The sequence below is a fragment of the Alligator sinensis genome, unplaced genomic scaffold, assembly GCF_000455745.1.
Source record: "Alligator sinensis unplaced genomic scaffold, ASM45574v1 scaffold299_1, whole genome shotgun sequence".
Classification (NCBI taxonomy): domain Eukaryota; kingdom Metazoa; phylum Chordata; order Crocodylia; family Alligatoridae; genus Alligator; species Alligator sinensis.
This window is the reverse complement of record NW_005841981.1, coordinates 1,971,064-1,984,237: the sequence shown is the minus strand read 5'-3', so window position 1 is coordinate 1,984,237 and position 13,174 is coordinate 1,971,064.

Genomic DNA, 13,174 nt, shown 5'->3' with positions numbered 1-13,174 from the left:
CGGCAGTAGCAGCTGCTGTGGGGGGCTGTGGAGCTTCCTGTCAGAGCCCCCTCATGCAGCACAGGATAGCAGGGGGCAGCGGGACCTGGCCCCAGCCTCCTGGCACCCGTACTGCCACTGACCCTGCCCAATCCTGCGGGTGTGGCCAGGGTCTGCAGGACACTGTGTGGCTCCATACACTGCTGGGCAGCTGGCACCGCTGCGGCTGTCACCTGGGCCCCAAGCTGCACTAGCGGGGGGCTCTGCCACATGGCCCCAGTGACCCCAATGGCAGCTGCTACTGCTGGTGTGTGTGGGTTTTTGGGGTTTTTTTTAAATTGCTGATGCTGGGGCTGGGTGGGGAAGCAATTGCAGGGGGCTCAGAGGGCGGGCAGGGGATGGGACCGGGCAGGGCAGTGATGGTGGGGAAGGGGGGGGAAGGGGTCGGTTAGGGCAGGCATGGGGGGCATCGGGGGCAGGTGGGGGATGGGGTTGGGCAGGACAGTGATCCAGGGGGCTGGGAGAGCAGGCAGAGCTAGCAGGAGTTCCCCCATGGTCCCCTCCCCCCTCCTTCACTCCCCCACCCCCTACTTACCAGCAGGAGTCCAGGTCCACTCCCTGCAGCTGGCACGCTGCCTACCCTGCATGGGCAGGCAGCATGCTTCAGCACCGGAGTGAGGGCCAGCCATAGAGATGCTCTGCCTAGATATCAGAGCATCTCTGTGGAGGACCAAGCCTCCGGCTTCCTCAGGGCACAGTCCCGGACCTGACCTGCTTTTTTCCCCCATGTTTTTTTTTTCCTTTGGCTATCTAGGGGTCTAATTTTGGCCCTGTGTTGCAAATCTGCAGCATAGGGAACATTTTTTTGTTCCCGCACGTAACTCTTTCAGCATCTCAAAGGGTTTTGAGGTGCTGCGAGACACATGTGCATACTTCTTGTGGATGCGCCCTATGGGTTTGAAGATCTTCATACAGTAGTGTAATGGTAGGTGGGTGAGTTAGGCACCAGACCCAGCTGCTGATTTAGAGGGTGGGGAAGAATGGCAGCTGCTGCTGCTGCAATTGCTTGTTTTGCCTGTGTTCAAATGTGAGAGGTGTATGGGTGGAGTTGGAATGCCCTTTCACTAAACAAAATATAGAGAGTTACTTTGCTTTCCCTGCAGCAGAACCCTCTTGAGAGTGTTTTTTGGGTGGGTCTCCATTGGCTCTCCTTAGATGATTGCAATATCCTGAGCATAGGCCTCCTATACGTTTGATAGCAGAGCACATACCTTGCTGCCCAACATAATAGTAAAGAGACAATTCCATCAGGGGACCCTGGTCATCTGTCTCTGCAGGAAGAAAAAATCTTTGACGGAATCAATCTTTACTTGGATAAAATATCCACGCATTTCAGGGGGAGAGTAAAGAACTGATTTATCCCGTGATTATTAAGGTTAGCAGAAGCTGGGCTCCTACCATACAAACAAAGGGCTTTCAACATGAAGCAGCATCCTCTGTGCATGCTTACAGTATTGTTTACCCCAACAGTTCAAAAATCTTGAATTGGGTCATGAGATTGCCTCCTGAGACTTCTAAAAATAGCTTGTGATTTTTTTGCTTTCTGCTGTTATAGCCATTAGAGACTGTATTAGTGACCAGGCTGAAACTTACATTTCTAAAAAGAAAGCTGAGATGCTCACCTAAGCACATAATTGCAGGAACTGGGGCTTTAAAATATGAGTGCAAAATACTGTAAGACTCCCTATTAAATCAGAAGAGTTGAAAACATCATTTTCTGAAAGTTGGTTTTTTTCCCTGTTTGATGCTTTTCTAGTTGTTTCTTGAAATAGTAAATGGGCTTTACAGTGCTCAGATACCAGAGTGGAGAGAGAGACTCTGTGTGTGTGTGTGTGTGTGTGTGTGTGTGTGTGTGTTTATAAACAGACAATATTCTTAGCTCTGTTACATGTACAGAGTTTCTACTGCTGCCAGAAATTTTTGTGAAAAAAAATGGAAGGTTGACTACATGTCAAGGCCTTTGGGGAAATTTCATTATATTTTGAATTGTTAACATTAATAAATTAAATCAATTTCCCATAGAAATTTTGTTTGATTAATATCATTCCTTACTGTTAATCATAGATTCCTATCCATATACAACTCATGCAAAGATGTTGGATATAGCGCCCACACAGCCAGTTTTAAACCCGTGGCAGCTTAATACATGTGATGGTGAGGTGTTTTAAGTATAGCAGCTCTCTGGGAACTGCTCTAATTAAAACGCTCCCCCACCCCTGGGCATGTATATAGGCAGTGTCTGAAACAGGGTAGGATTTGGGTTTTTAAATGTGTTTATTTGCTTGTTTACAAGGCTGTGCTTTACTTGGGAGGACTGGCTGAGGAGTTCTTTAGGAAGCGAACCCTTTTGCAGAAGCGAGCAGGCTTAGCAACCTGCCTACGGGACCTGGAAAATACTGTAGATAATGAGAAAATTATCTTCTTACCAGATGAAATAGTTTTTCATGATATTCTTTTACTAATTTCTGCACCTTAATGACAACTGCATTTGTCTTTGTAGAGACAGATGTTTTACCTGTTGAATACTAGGGAAGGAAATGCTAACAGAGACTAAGTGAGCAATATTGCTTATATTTGGTAAATAATTTACTAAAAAGTATTCAATCAGGCATAATTATATAGAAAGAAATTCTGAATGATGGAGCATTTGTTTTCTTGGCTGATCATATCTGAAATCCATTGTTTCTTTTTCTCACATGCAGTGGTTTGAAAAATAGCTAGAAGTAAACCTCTGGAGTGCAGGGCAATGTTTAAGCACCATAGTACCAATTACAGGCCAGAGAGGTCACATAGCTTGCTTAATTCCACTGTACTTGAAACATTATTTTAATTTTAATGCTTTATAATTATATCAATAAAATGTGTTAACATTATGGTAATGTTTGGTTACAGTAACTTTATGGTAATAACAGTAATGTTGTTTAAAATTATGCTAGGTTATTTCTAATGTAATAGATATGACAATATCTCAAGGTTGCAATGATTAATGGGGCATTATATTATAAAAAATTAATCTTGTCATAAGCAAATGACAAATTATCATTTGAAATCTTTTTGCTAATATTACCATATATCATTTTTTACACATAGAGAACAGTGTCATGGTGATCTGTTTTCTTAGTGAATTTATTTTTTTTCCGTGTTATTGCTCAAAGATTATTCTAACCCACAGTGCTAAGGAGCAATTGGATGTTATGGTGATGAGCTCTCTGGAAAAACATTAACAGATTCATTACTACTAGCTATATCAACAGCTTACTATATATGTGTGTGTGTATGTGTGTGTGTATATATTTAATCGGAATAGTGGGGGCACAAATCTTAACAACAATGTCAATGCGGGTGGAACTGGATTTTAAACCTGTGCCTGTTCACGTTTTCTCTGGTTGTTTGTTTTGTATGTGGTTGTACACCTACAGAGTTAACAGGGACGGCATCAGGGCAGTGAAAACTGTACAACTGCAGCACAGATCCAAGTTGCACTAGTAGCCATGAAAGCGCCTTGCAGCTGTCAATTTTAAGGCAACTATTAGTATGCTGTCTAGTAAAGGGTGAAGGGCTGATACTGAAGCTTTGAGCAGGGCCCCAAAAGGTAGGGAAATTCAGATGAGGAATTCTGTTAATACCAAGTAAATCAGAGCAGAGAAGGACAATTCAATACACACTACTCAGTTAATGAACATTTTGTATTTTTATGCTTTTAGTTTTGTTTTTGAGAGGAGGAAGCAAGTACCTTGCAAGCTTTGTATGTATATAAAACTTAAATTCTTTAGTAGGGTGCACTCACATGTTTGGAGAAGTTTGGAACTCCCAAATGTCAGTAAGTTCATTTAACACAGCTGTCTAATAGTAAATCTAGAGTTAAATTGGAAAGGCATAAATGGCAAGCATATAGAGCTATTTGCCAAATAGCCTCATAACAAACTTTACTTCTAAGAGGATCAAACATCCTCATTCCTGAGACTGAATGCTGAACGCTGTGGTAGGGTAACTTAACTACGTGCTTTGGCAGACAATCTTGCCTTTAAAGAGAGACCATATTTTTTAAAAGATGAGTACAAATACACAGTGAATATTGAATTCAGCTGTTGGGTTTCATTGAGGTCATACTCAGAAGACAAACTGAACACTTGAATAAATGAGGAAACTTCAGACAGCAGAACTCTTCTTTCGTTACAAGCTTCTGTTTGAAAATGTTTTACCGACAATCTAGACTATGATACCTCTATGATTTGCGGTATGTTTTTTCAGCACTAGGGGAAAAATTACAACAGAAAAAAATTACAAGACTTGTATCTGAAGCATTTTATGGACTGACAGAAGGTTTATTATTGTTCAATAATATTAACTGCTTGGCACAGAGAGAGATTTATTGGAACTATTCTGATATCAAGGAGCTTCTGCAAACAAAAATAGATTTAAGATCTGAAGGACGTCCAGGACCATTTCAATGTCATGTACAAGTTTGGCAGTCCTCTTTACTTTGATTTATCTGCTCCCTTGCTGAGTCCATAGCCTCCACTGTTGGCTCCTTGCTTGTTTTCATAGCATTTATGGATTTATCTATCTATAAAAAGAGAACACATTATTATGGAATAATACTAAATGAAGGTCTCTCTTAAAATACATGAAACTCTCATTTTTTTCTTTTAAGTACCTTACTTAAAGAGTTTGTAATTATACAAATAAGCAGTACTATAATAAAAACATAAACAACAATCAGCTAACAAAACAAACATATAAAAACAGACTCTTACTCTAAATATAAATATAGATTTCACATACCTCTGCTGCATATAGCTGTATTTTCTTCAGTAGAATAAATTACTTCTGTCTGCAAAAAGTTTAAAAATTCAATATTATAATTATTTGGACCAAATATTCTGAATCTGTTCAGAGATTTGTTGTGTGTATATATATTTTAATTATATATTTATAAAATTATATATATTTTAACTCTATATATTTTAATTATGTCCCCAAATTTTCGGGGTAATTAATTCAGTGAACACAACTAAAAATGTGACCTTAGTAAATAATATGTTTGTATACGGCAGTCCTGACCACTTCTACATACTGTAACAACCTGGAATTTTTTTTCACTGTCTTTACAGCTTTTTCAACTTGTTTGCTTCATGCATTGACAGGATTTCATAGTCAGTTTCCATGTCTCTATTATACAGCTCAGTTAGTGAGGTCCCTCTTTTGTCTATGTTCCATAGTGAAGAAAAAAATTCAGAGAAAAATGCAATTTCAAAACGGCATGAATAGGTTGGGAGATTTGGGGGCAAGTATGACGCATAAAGTTAGACTCAATTCATTTCATGTTGATGGCATACTTCTAGTTTTTGGTCATAACTAAAACAATAATAAACATATTTAAAATGTATTTAATGTTATTTGTATCAATGATCCAACTGAATGAAATCCCCTTTAAATTGTTCTTTACAATTCATCTCTTTCACTATGATGAATAACTTGACAGTCGTTAGGCAGCTGGTAAACCATGACTATATTTCTGTGCTCTCTCTCTGTTGTAGCCACATATATAACTCTCAGCTAATAAAACCACATGTAAGCACAGGTTTTTCCCTTCCTTTGATTTTTTTGTATTTAAATGGTGAGCTCCTTGGGGTAGAAACATAGTGGGGCAGAGTCTCAAAGACCTACCACAATGTCAGTAATAAAGAAATCTAATGCTAATGAGCAGTCATGAACTATGTTTTGGTAATAGTTGGTTTAACAGAGATCCAAAAGTTCCTGTTACTTAAAAGGTGAAGGAGCAGTACAAAGAGCCTCAGGTGGGGAAAGCTGCTTACTATGAGCTGCCAGGGAACAGGAACTGGGGAACTTACCTGATGGAGGCACTTACCACAGAACTAGCTGTGTTGCAGTAGTACCATGGTGTAGAGCCTTGCACAGAAGCACAGCAGAGCAGCAGTAAGTCACCCTGAGGCTGAGCCAGCAGGCTGAATTTGGAAACACCTGTGGCAGCTCAGCAAGGTATGTGACCAGCAGGGGCAGGGCCAGGGAGGTACATAAACACAGGCCCTGAGCCAGGAGGGTAAGTCTAGCCCTGGAGGCAGCAACTCCAGATCAATGCAGGAGCAATCCTAGCTGGCATGGGGACCGTCTTGAAGGAAGATGAGCAAAGTGCTGATGCCCCACAGGGGAATGCTAAGGGAAGCTTTGCTATGCAGGTAGGTAGCCATTGCTTATGTTTGGACTCAGAGGGAGTTTGAGTTCAAAGAGGACCCGTGTGATGAGACTCTATATGGACTGAGAAACTTTTGTCAACCTACTTCCTCCACCATTGTGCACCATTGTACAGGTTTGTCTGTATCTATCTTCTTTTCTCTCAGCATCCTGAATCCCCTCCCTACCCTTTCCCTCCCCCTCCTCCCCTACCCCTGGGCTTAGTTGGCTAACATTGTATTATCTGTAGCCTAGTTGCGTTCCCCTCCTCACCCTCATCTCTCTTATGTTAGTCTCGCACTCAGGTTATCTGTATTTCCTTACTGGCTTTGTCATCTTTTTGGATTCCTAATTCTAAACATCTACTAATAAAATTCAGTTGTGTTTGCCAGATGGCTTACTCTTTGGTTGTAGTGTCAACCAGCAGTTTGAGAGTGGCTGAAAGGGGAGTGAGCAGAGGACATAGGGGAGTGCCTGAGGTGTGCTTGGTGGTTTAACCCACAGTAAGGTGCCAGGGGCATGCCAGCATTTAGAGCCTGGCTAAGGGCTTTGATTCAGGGCATGCCATAGCCTTAGGCTTGAGGGGGAGTTTTAAAGCCCAGAGAGAAAGACTGAAGCCTAGCTTGGGCAAGCACCAGGAGGCCAGTGCCTGAGGGAGGGCAGAGACAGCCCTCGAAGGGTGAAATCAGGGCCTGAGGCCCAGAACAGGGCCTACAGACAAAGCCAGAGCTGGCTCAGTGCCCAGGAAAAGAACAGAGACAAGGGCCAGGGTGGCCCAGGAGCCTAAGCAGGCTCAGCAAGTATATTTCCGAGGACAGGGCAAAGAAAGGTGGATTAGGCAGTTGAGGGCTGAAACTCAGGGCCCTTGTGCATGTGACAAAGGTTCCTTGTACACATGAGGAAAGTGCCTCTTTTAGTGTACCCATATCCTATAGCATAGTTCTTGAAAGTGTTGATTTATACCATTTTTAATAAGACTGTCCTCCTATAGTAAATTTATTGGGCAAAGAGACTGACTTCAATTCCTCTCCATTCAAGTCAATAAAAATAATTGCTTTCAGGCTGGCAATTGAACAGAGTTTTAGTATCATATCACTCTGAGACTTTATGCCAATTCCCTATTTTACTTCAACATTTGATATTTTTGTTTTATATGAGCATCCAAGCTTGCCTCAGTAAAAAGAGGCACAACCTCCATCAATCTGAAAGAGTAACAATTTGGAGGTTTAATGACCTTAGGTTTAACAGACAGAACTATCTATAAGGCAGGGTAGACATGTGATGGCTAGAAAGTGGTATTTAGAGGTTTGCTTTACTACATTAGAACAATAGTCCAGGGGAATGGCAAGGGTTCATGACAAAGATTCCTTCAAGGCCCACTGTGTCTGACACAGGCAAGCAGCAAGCAGACGCATAGGCTGGGTAACCGAAGACATGAACAGTGTACCCAAATAGAATTAAGGGACTCTACAGCACTGGCACCAGGTCACAGTGCCTACTGCAGAGCCCTTGGATTTCTGGTTTTGGTAAATGGATCAAATTAGAAAAAGCCCAAATTAAGATGTGTGCATGTGATGGGGTTGAGAAACAAAGGAATATACTGACAGGATAGAATGTGGATAGTATGACGACCCTAGAGACCAATCAATGATGCCCAGAGATGATGGGTCATCAGAGGAGGAGAAAGAAAACAAAAAGAGGGATTTCAGAGCAGAAAAGGGTCCCTGAGAGGGGAACCCAAGGCCACCATGGACAGAAAACATACCACCAGCCTGCCTTACCCACCCCACTGGGGGAGGGTGGAAGGGGGATGGGGTTTGGGGGTGGCCTTTGACCTCCAGGCTGCTAATATTTGACATTCAAGAAAGAACTTCAGGGTGAGGCTTGCATACTGGCTAGGTGTAGACTGTGACCGCTCTAGAACTGGTAGCTATAGAATTATTTGCATTATTCTTATTTGCTATCACTGTGTATCAATAAAATTTGCATATTTTCAAATGGAGAGGTTGTGGTCAGTCTGAGGGTTTGGGTCCAGCCAGAACAAGGTATTTATTTGGGTCATAAATCCAGTGCCAACAACATGTACCTTATAAACTAGCTAAATAAGATATATAGAGAGAGTATAAGCTTTCATGAACATGACCTCGATTCATGAAATGCAACATGCAGCATCTGATGAAGTGAGTTTGAGTTATTTAGTTAGTCTATAAAATGCATATCTACCCTGCCTTGCGCCTGATATCAGATTAATGCACAGTTAACTACCCCTCTATGTTCATGGATAGAACTACCTAGGTCAAGTCACAGGCTATACAATATCAAATGCTTAGCAAGTCCAGACCTCCCTTTATAAGTCTTTGTTCTAAACAAGCTGCTCACAGCTCTGACCTGTGCCCCGCCCCAGCTGGGCAGTGCCTGTTGGCACCCCTTTGCTTTGGTGGCCAGGGCAGTCACCCTACTCACCCCTCCCATCCCTTGCTATGGCACTGTATATTTCACTCTATTTTGCCACAGTTGTAAATGATTTGTAAACAGTTTGTAAATAATTTGTGATGTCTCTTACCAAGCAATCTAAACATATATTAATAAATTATTTAATTTGTTATCTATTCACTTTTGAATAGATATATCTGTATATTTCAAAATATTTGGCAGACGCCAAAATTGTATAGTTTGAATATTCTGAAATGGAGTACTCCATTCATTCAAATGCCTTCTGAGAGCATTCCAAATCAGATATCAAGGAATTAATGTTATGATTGAATTTGACAAAGCTTTATAAGAATAACTCATGTTGGGGGGGAAAAGTTTTTCTTTTTCATTGTTATTGATGGGATTTTAATGAAGGCTTTTAAATTTTATTTTCTGCTATGAGATGCACCAGAAATTGACATTACTGCAGGAAAAATCAGCAAAATCCCTGGAAATTTTCCTGAATACGGACTCTAAATTCTGGTGCTAAGTGAGATGCAACTGTGATTCCTTCAGTATTCTTTAAATACTGATTATATCACCAAATCCAATTGATCAAATAGACTCTGTCATGCTCAGGTAATTTTTGTTGAACTATAGTGTGTTTAATGATTAACTGCAACTTATTCTTCCCCTCACACATCCATCTGTGATCTTCCTTTCCACATTTGTTATCTTGGTAATTTAGCCCTTTCTACAAAATGAAGATGTTACCCAATGTGCATAGATTTGTGAGGTTATGAGTCTTAAAAATATTCACTGAGCTCTGTAGAAATTTCTGCTACTATGAATCAAAGGGCTCCTGTTCCCTTTTAAGTAGTTTTTATGAAATCCTTTGGGACAAGGATGGATTCATAATAATGCTAGAAAAAGTGTATTGAATCTCTGATTTCATTGGTAAATTAGATGCTATTTTATTATATTGAAAAAAACGCCTACTGAGCAAAGGTGTTAGAATTTGGGCTATTATTTCTATTTAATGGAGGAAAAAGTAAATATATTCTTTATTTTTATTTCAACGGAAAGACAGATCTTGGGAATTTATACACATACCTTTTCATGCCCAGATGCACTGGAGATCCAGCACATTGGAGCAGACTAGATTAATCAAGTCTGCTCTGCATGCAAGCTGACATGCATGGTGCTACATCGCTTGCAGTTGTATAAGCGGTGAAGTGTGTGTCAGCGTGGAGAAAATGGTGGCGGTGCACTTTTGAACTAAAACACTTTCTATGTATTTTAATTCAAGAGTGGACTGCTGCTATTTTCTGTGCACTGATGTGCATTTTGCTGCTTATACAACTGCAAGCAATGCAGTACCAGGTGCTTTTCAAAGTGCCCAGTGCTGCAGCCCTTGCACGTGTAAAAATGCCTAATTTTGATAACATTTATGTGAATAGCTTTATGAATGTATCTTGACCCATGAAGCAATGGGACTACTCTTTTGTGCAATGATATCCATCTGTATATTTTTTAACCAGATCAAGATGTAAATCTGTACTTGGATATACTTGTACTAATGCTATTAAAGTATTAAAAATGCAACCATTGATATAGTCCATTTACAGTGTATGGAACCTTCAGTACCAAACACCAGAAAGAAAACTTCTATGCATGGTAAAATCTTACATACACTGAAGTTTTCTTCCTGGTGTTTGGTACTGAAGGTTCCATACACTGTAAATGGACTATATCAATTGTTGCATTTTTCATGCATCTAGGAATTAGACATGATTGGGATTTGGTTAGCCATAGTCAAATTTTTTGGCACAGTTTGTAATTCAGCTCTGACAGCGGATGAATCACTGAGCATTTGCACCGGAGTTTATTGCTATGTGCTAATTGCATGTGTAGATGCATTGAGAGGGACACAAGCCTTCTGGCTTGTTTTCTTCCTGGTCCAATGTATCTCCTTGTCAGGGCGCACCTCACTGCCCCGCTCCTAGAGAGGGGAAAACTGCTGGGGAAAAGCCCTAGCAGTGATAATGAGTACAGCTGTGGGTTGCCAGGGTGACTAATAAGAGTCAGCTGCCTGTAGGGGGCAGGCCCTGGCTCCTATAAAGCCAAGAGTCAAGGCCAGGCTAGCAGTTCCCTGCCAGCAGCCAGAGAAGCAGGAGCTCCTGGAGTTAGGATGAAGAGAGAAGCCTAACAGCAGGTACCACTGGATCAGAGTTGAGCAATGTTAAGTTATAGCTAGGAGGCTTATGTTGTTATGGCCCAGTGCCTTATGTTTGAGTTATAGCCAGGAGGCTTGAGTTTATGTTCAGGCTTTGATATTACACTGGTGGTTTGGGTGAGGCTATAAGGGGTTGGAGGAGGCCTCATCAGGGACTCACAAGGGAGTGAGGACCCCAGCACCAGTAAGGGCGCAACTTACGGGGTGTGTAGACCCCAGGCCCAGAGAGGGGCGTTTTAAGAAGCCCCAGCATGGGCACAACGAGCCCCAGGAGGGGGCACTACTAGGAAGCCCGAGCGTGGGCATGGTGAGCCCCAGGAAGGGGGAGCGCTCTCTAGAGAAGCCCAGTGTGGGCACAACAAGTCCCAGAGAGAGGGGCAATTTTATTAGGGAGCCCAGCGTGGGCACAGTGAGCCCCAAAGAGGGGGCGGCACTATTAAGAAGCCCAAGGCGGGCACAACGAGCCCGAGAGGGGCAATATGTGAGGAGCTCAGGAGGGGCAGGACGAGCCCATTAACTGGCTAGCGCTGCAGAAAGAAAAGGGGTTAGCAGCACGGTGTGCCCAAGAGAAGGGCAGGGTGCTGTGGTGGACCCCAAGAAAAGGGGTTAGCAGCACGGTGTGCCCAAGAGAAGGGCAGGGTGCTGCGGTGGTCCCCAGGGAAAGGGGATAGCAGTACAGTGTCCCGGAAAAAGGGGAAGCAGCGCGGTGGGCCTGAAAGACCGGAGGCTCGATATAGAGTCCCAAAGTGAACAAGGGTCCCTGAGTGGGACAACACTTTTAGAGGAGGCCCCAGAGAAGAAGGGCAGCGCTAGAAAAGGCCCCAGAGAAGGGGGCAGCATTTTAGGAAGCCCAAGGTGGGCACGGTGAGCCCCGAAGAGGGGAGCGCCTTATGAGAGAAGGCCCCAGGGAAGGGGGGCCATATACGTATAGAGAGACACACCAACATCTAGGACATCTGCGAGGCTTGGGGCGTGGTATTAGGGGTTGGTAGGAGCCACGCGTAGCCCATAAGGCTAGGGTGCTTGGGGAGCACCCATCATACCAGGAGACCCCCAGGGGGGTCCGGGAACACACAGGGACAGAGGTCCCAGCTATCCATGCCCAGGGAGTCATAAAGCAGCCTCCCAACATATACTAAACAGCAAAGACGTGGTGGGCGAGAATCGAGGGTGCCCTTGGGCCGAATTGGCATGGAGAGAGGGCCTTAAGGAGATCACGGCCCTCCTGAAGGACCCCGCTGTGACACTCCCTCTCTTGACTTCCCAAGGGAACAGCTTCCAGAGGAGGGCTGGAGAGAAATATGACTAATACCTAACCTATGGCATGCTGTATAGAGCCTTTTGCTAAGAGATGCCAGTTTAAACCCTTTCCTTTCCCCCCACTTCTGGCAGGTACACCTGCAGGGTGATTCTGTTTCACTGCAGAGTGAAATATCATCTGAAACCTATATGTAAGTGCCAAAACCTGTAGTTATGTGACCGCAGGCATGCCATTTAGGCAAGTAAAGTGAAATAGGATTTAGCCCTTACTGTTTAATAGGTTTTGGGGGATGATTTTTTCCCCCCCACATATTCTCCACAGAGAATAAGGGCAAATCAGAAGAGAGAGTAACTAGCATAGAGAATAACTACCATAGCCTATACTAAGCCATTATATGACAATTGTAATTTATAATTAATATTGACCTGGGTCTTGCAAAAGTATTTTTTTCTTTGAAATGTTTCCAAGTCTTTCTTTGTGTCCCCAGAAACAAGATTGCTGCAGTGGCAGAAAGATTTCTTGCTGTAGAAGGAGACGGGATAAAATAATGTAAAAAGATTGTGAAAAATTTAATATAGTGAGCTTGTTTGGATTTTTTGCTGTCAAATCTACAAAGGAAAAAACCATGTATTGAAATATTTTCCCTTGGTTTCTTGGTGGTTAAATTAATTTGGTCGGTCTTCTTATCCACTCCTGTGTATAAATACAAAGGTACTATTGGGCTGAATACTAATGGTAATACAAGAACCAAAAAATATGCAATACTTATTGCTGGATTATTATTATAAGGTTAATAACAGTTCTGCACTAGAGGGAAAGTCAGAATCACATTTTACTTTGTTCATAAACCATTCCTGCCTCTCCACAGGCAGAGCTTCTACTGACTCTTCACACAGAACAGTAATAGGGTTAGGCCCAAAGTATTGACTTAATCTTACTCACATTTAAGTACTTGGTCTCAACAGTAATTGAACAATGGCAAAGGGCACTGAGTGCACTTAACTACTATTTAGGATCTAATTCAACAAGGT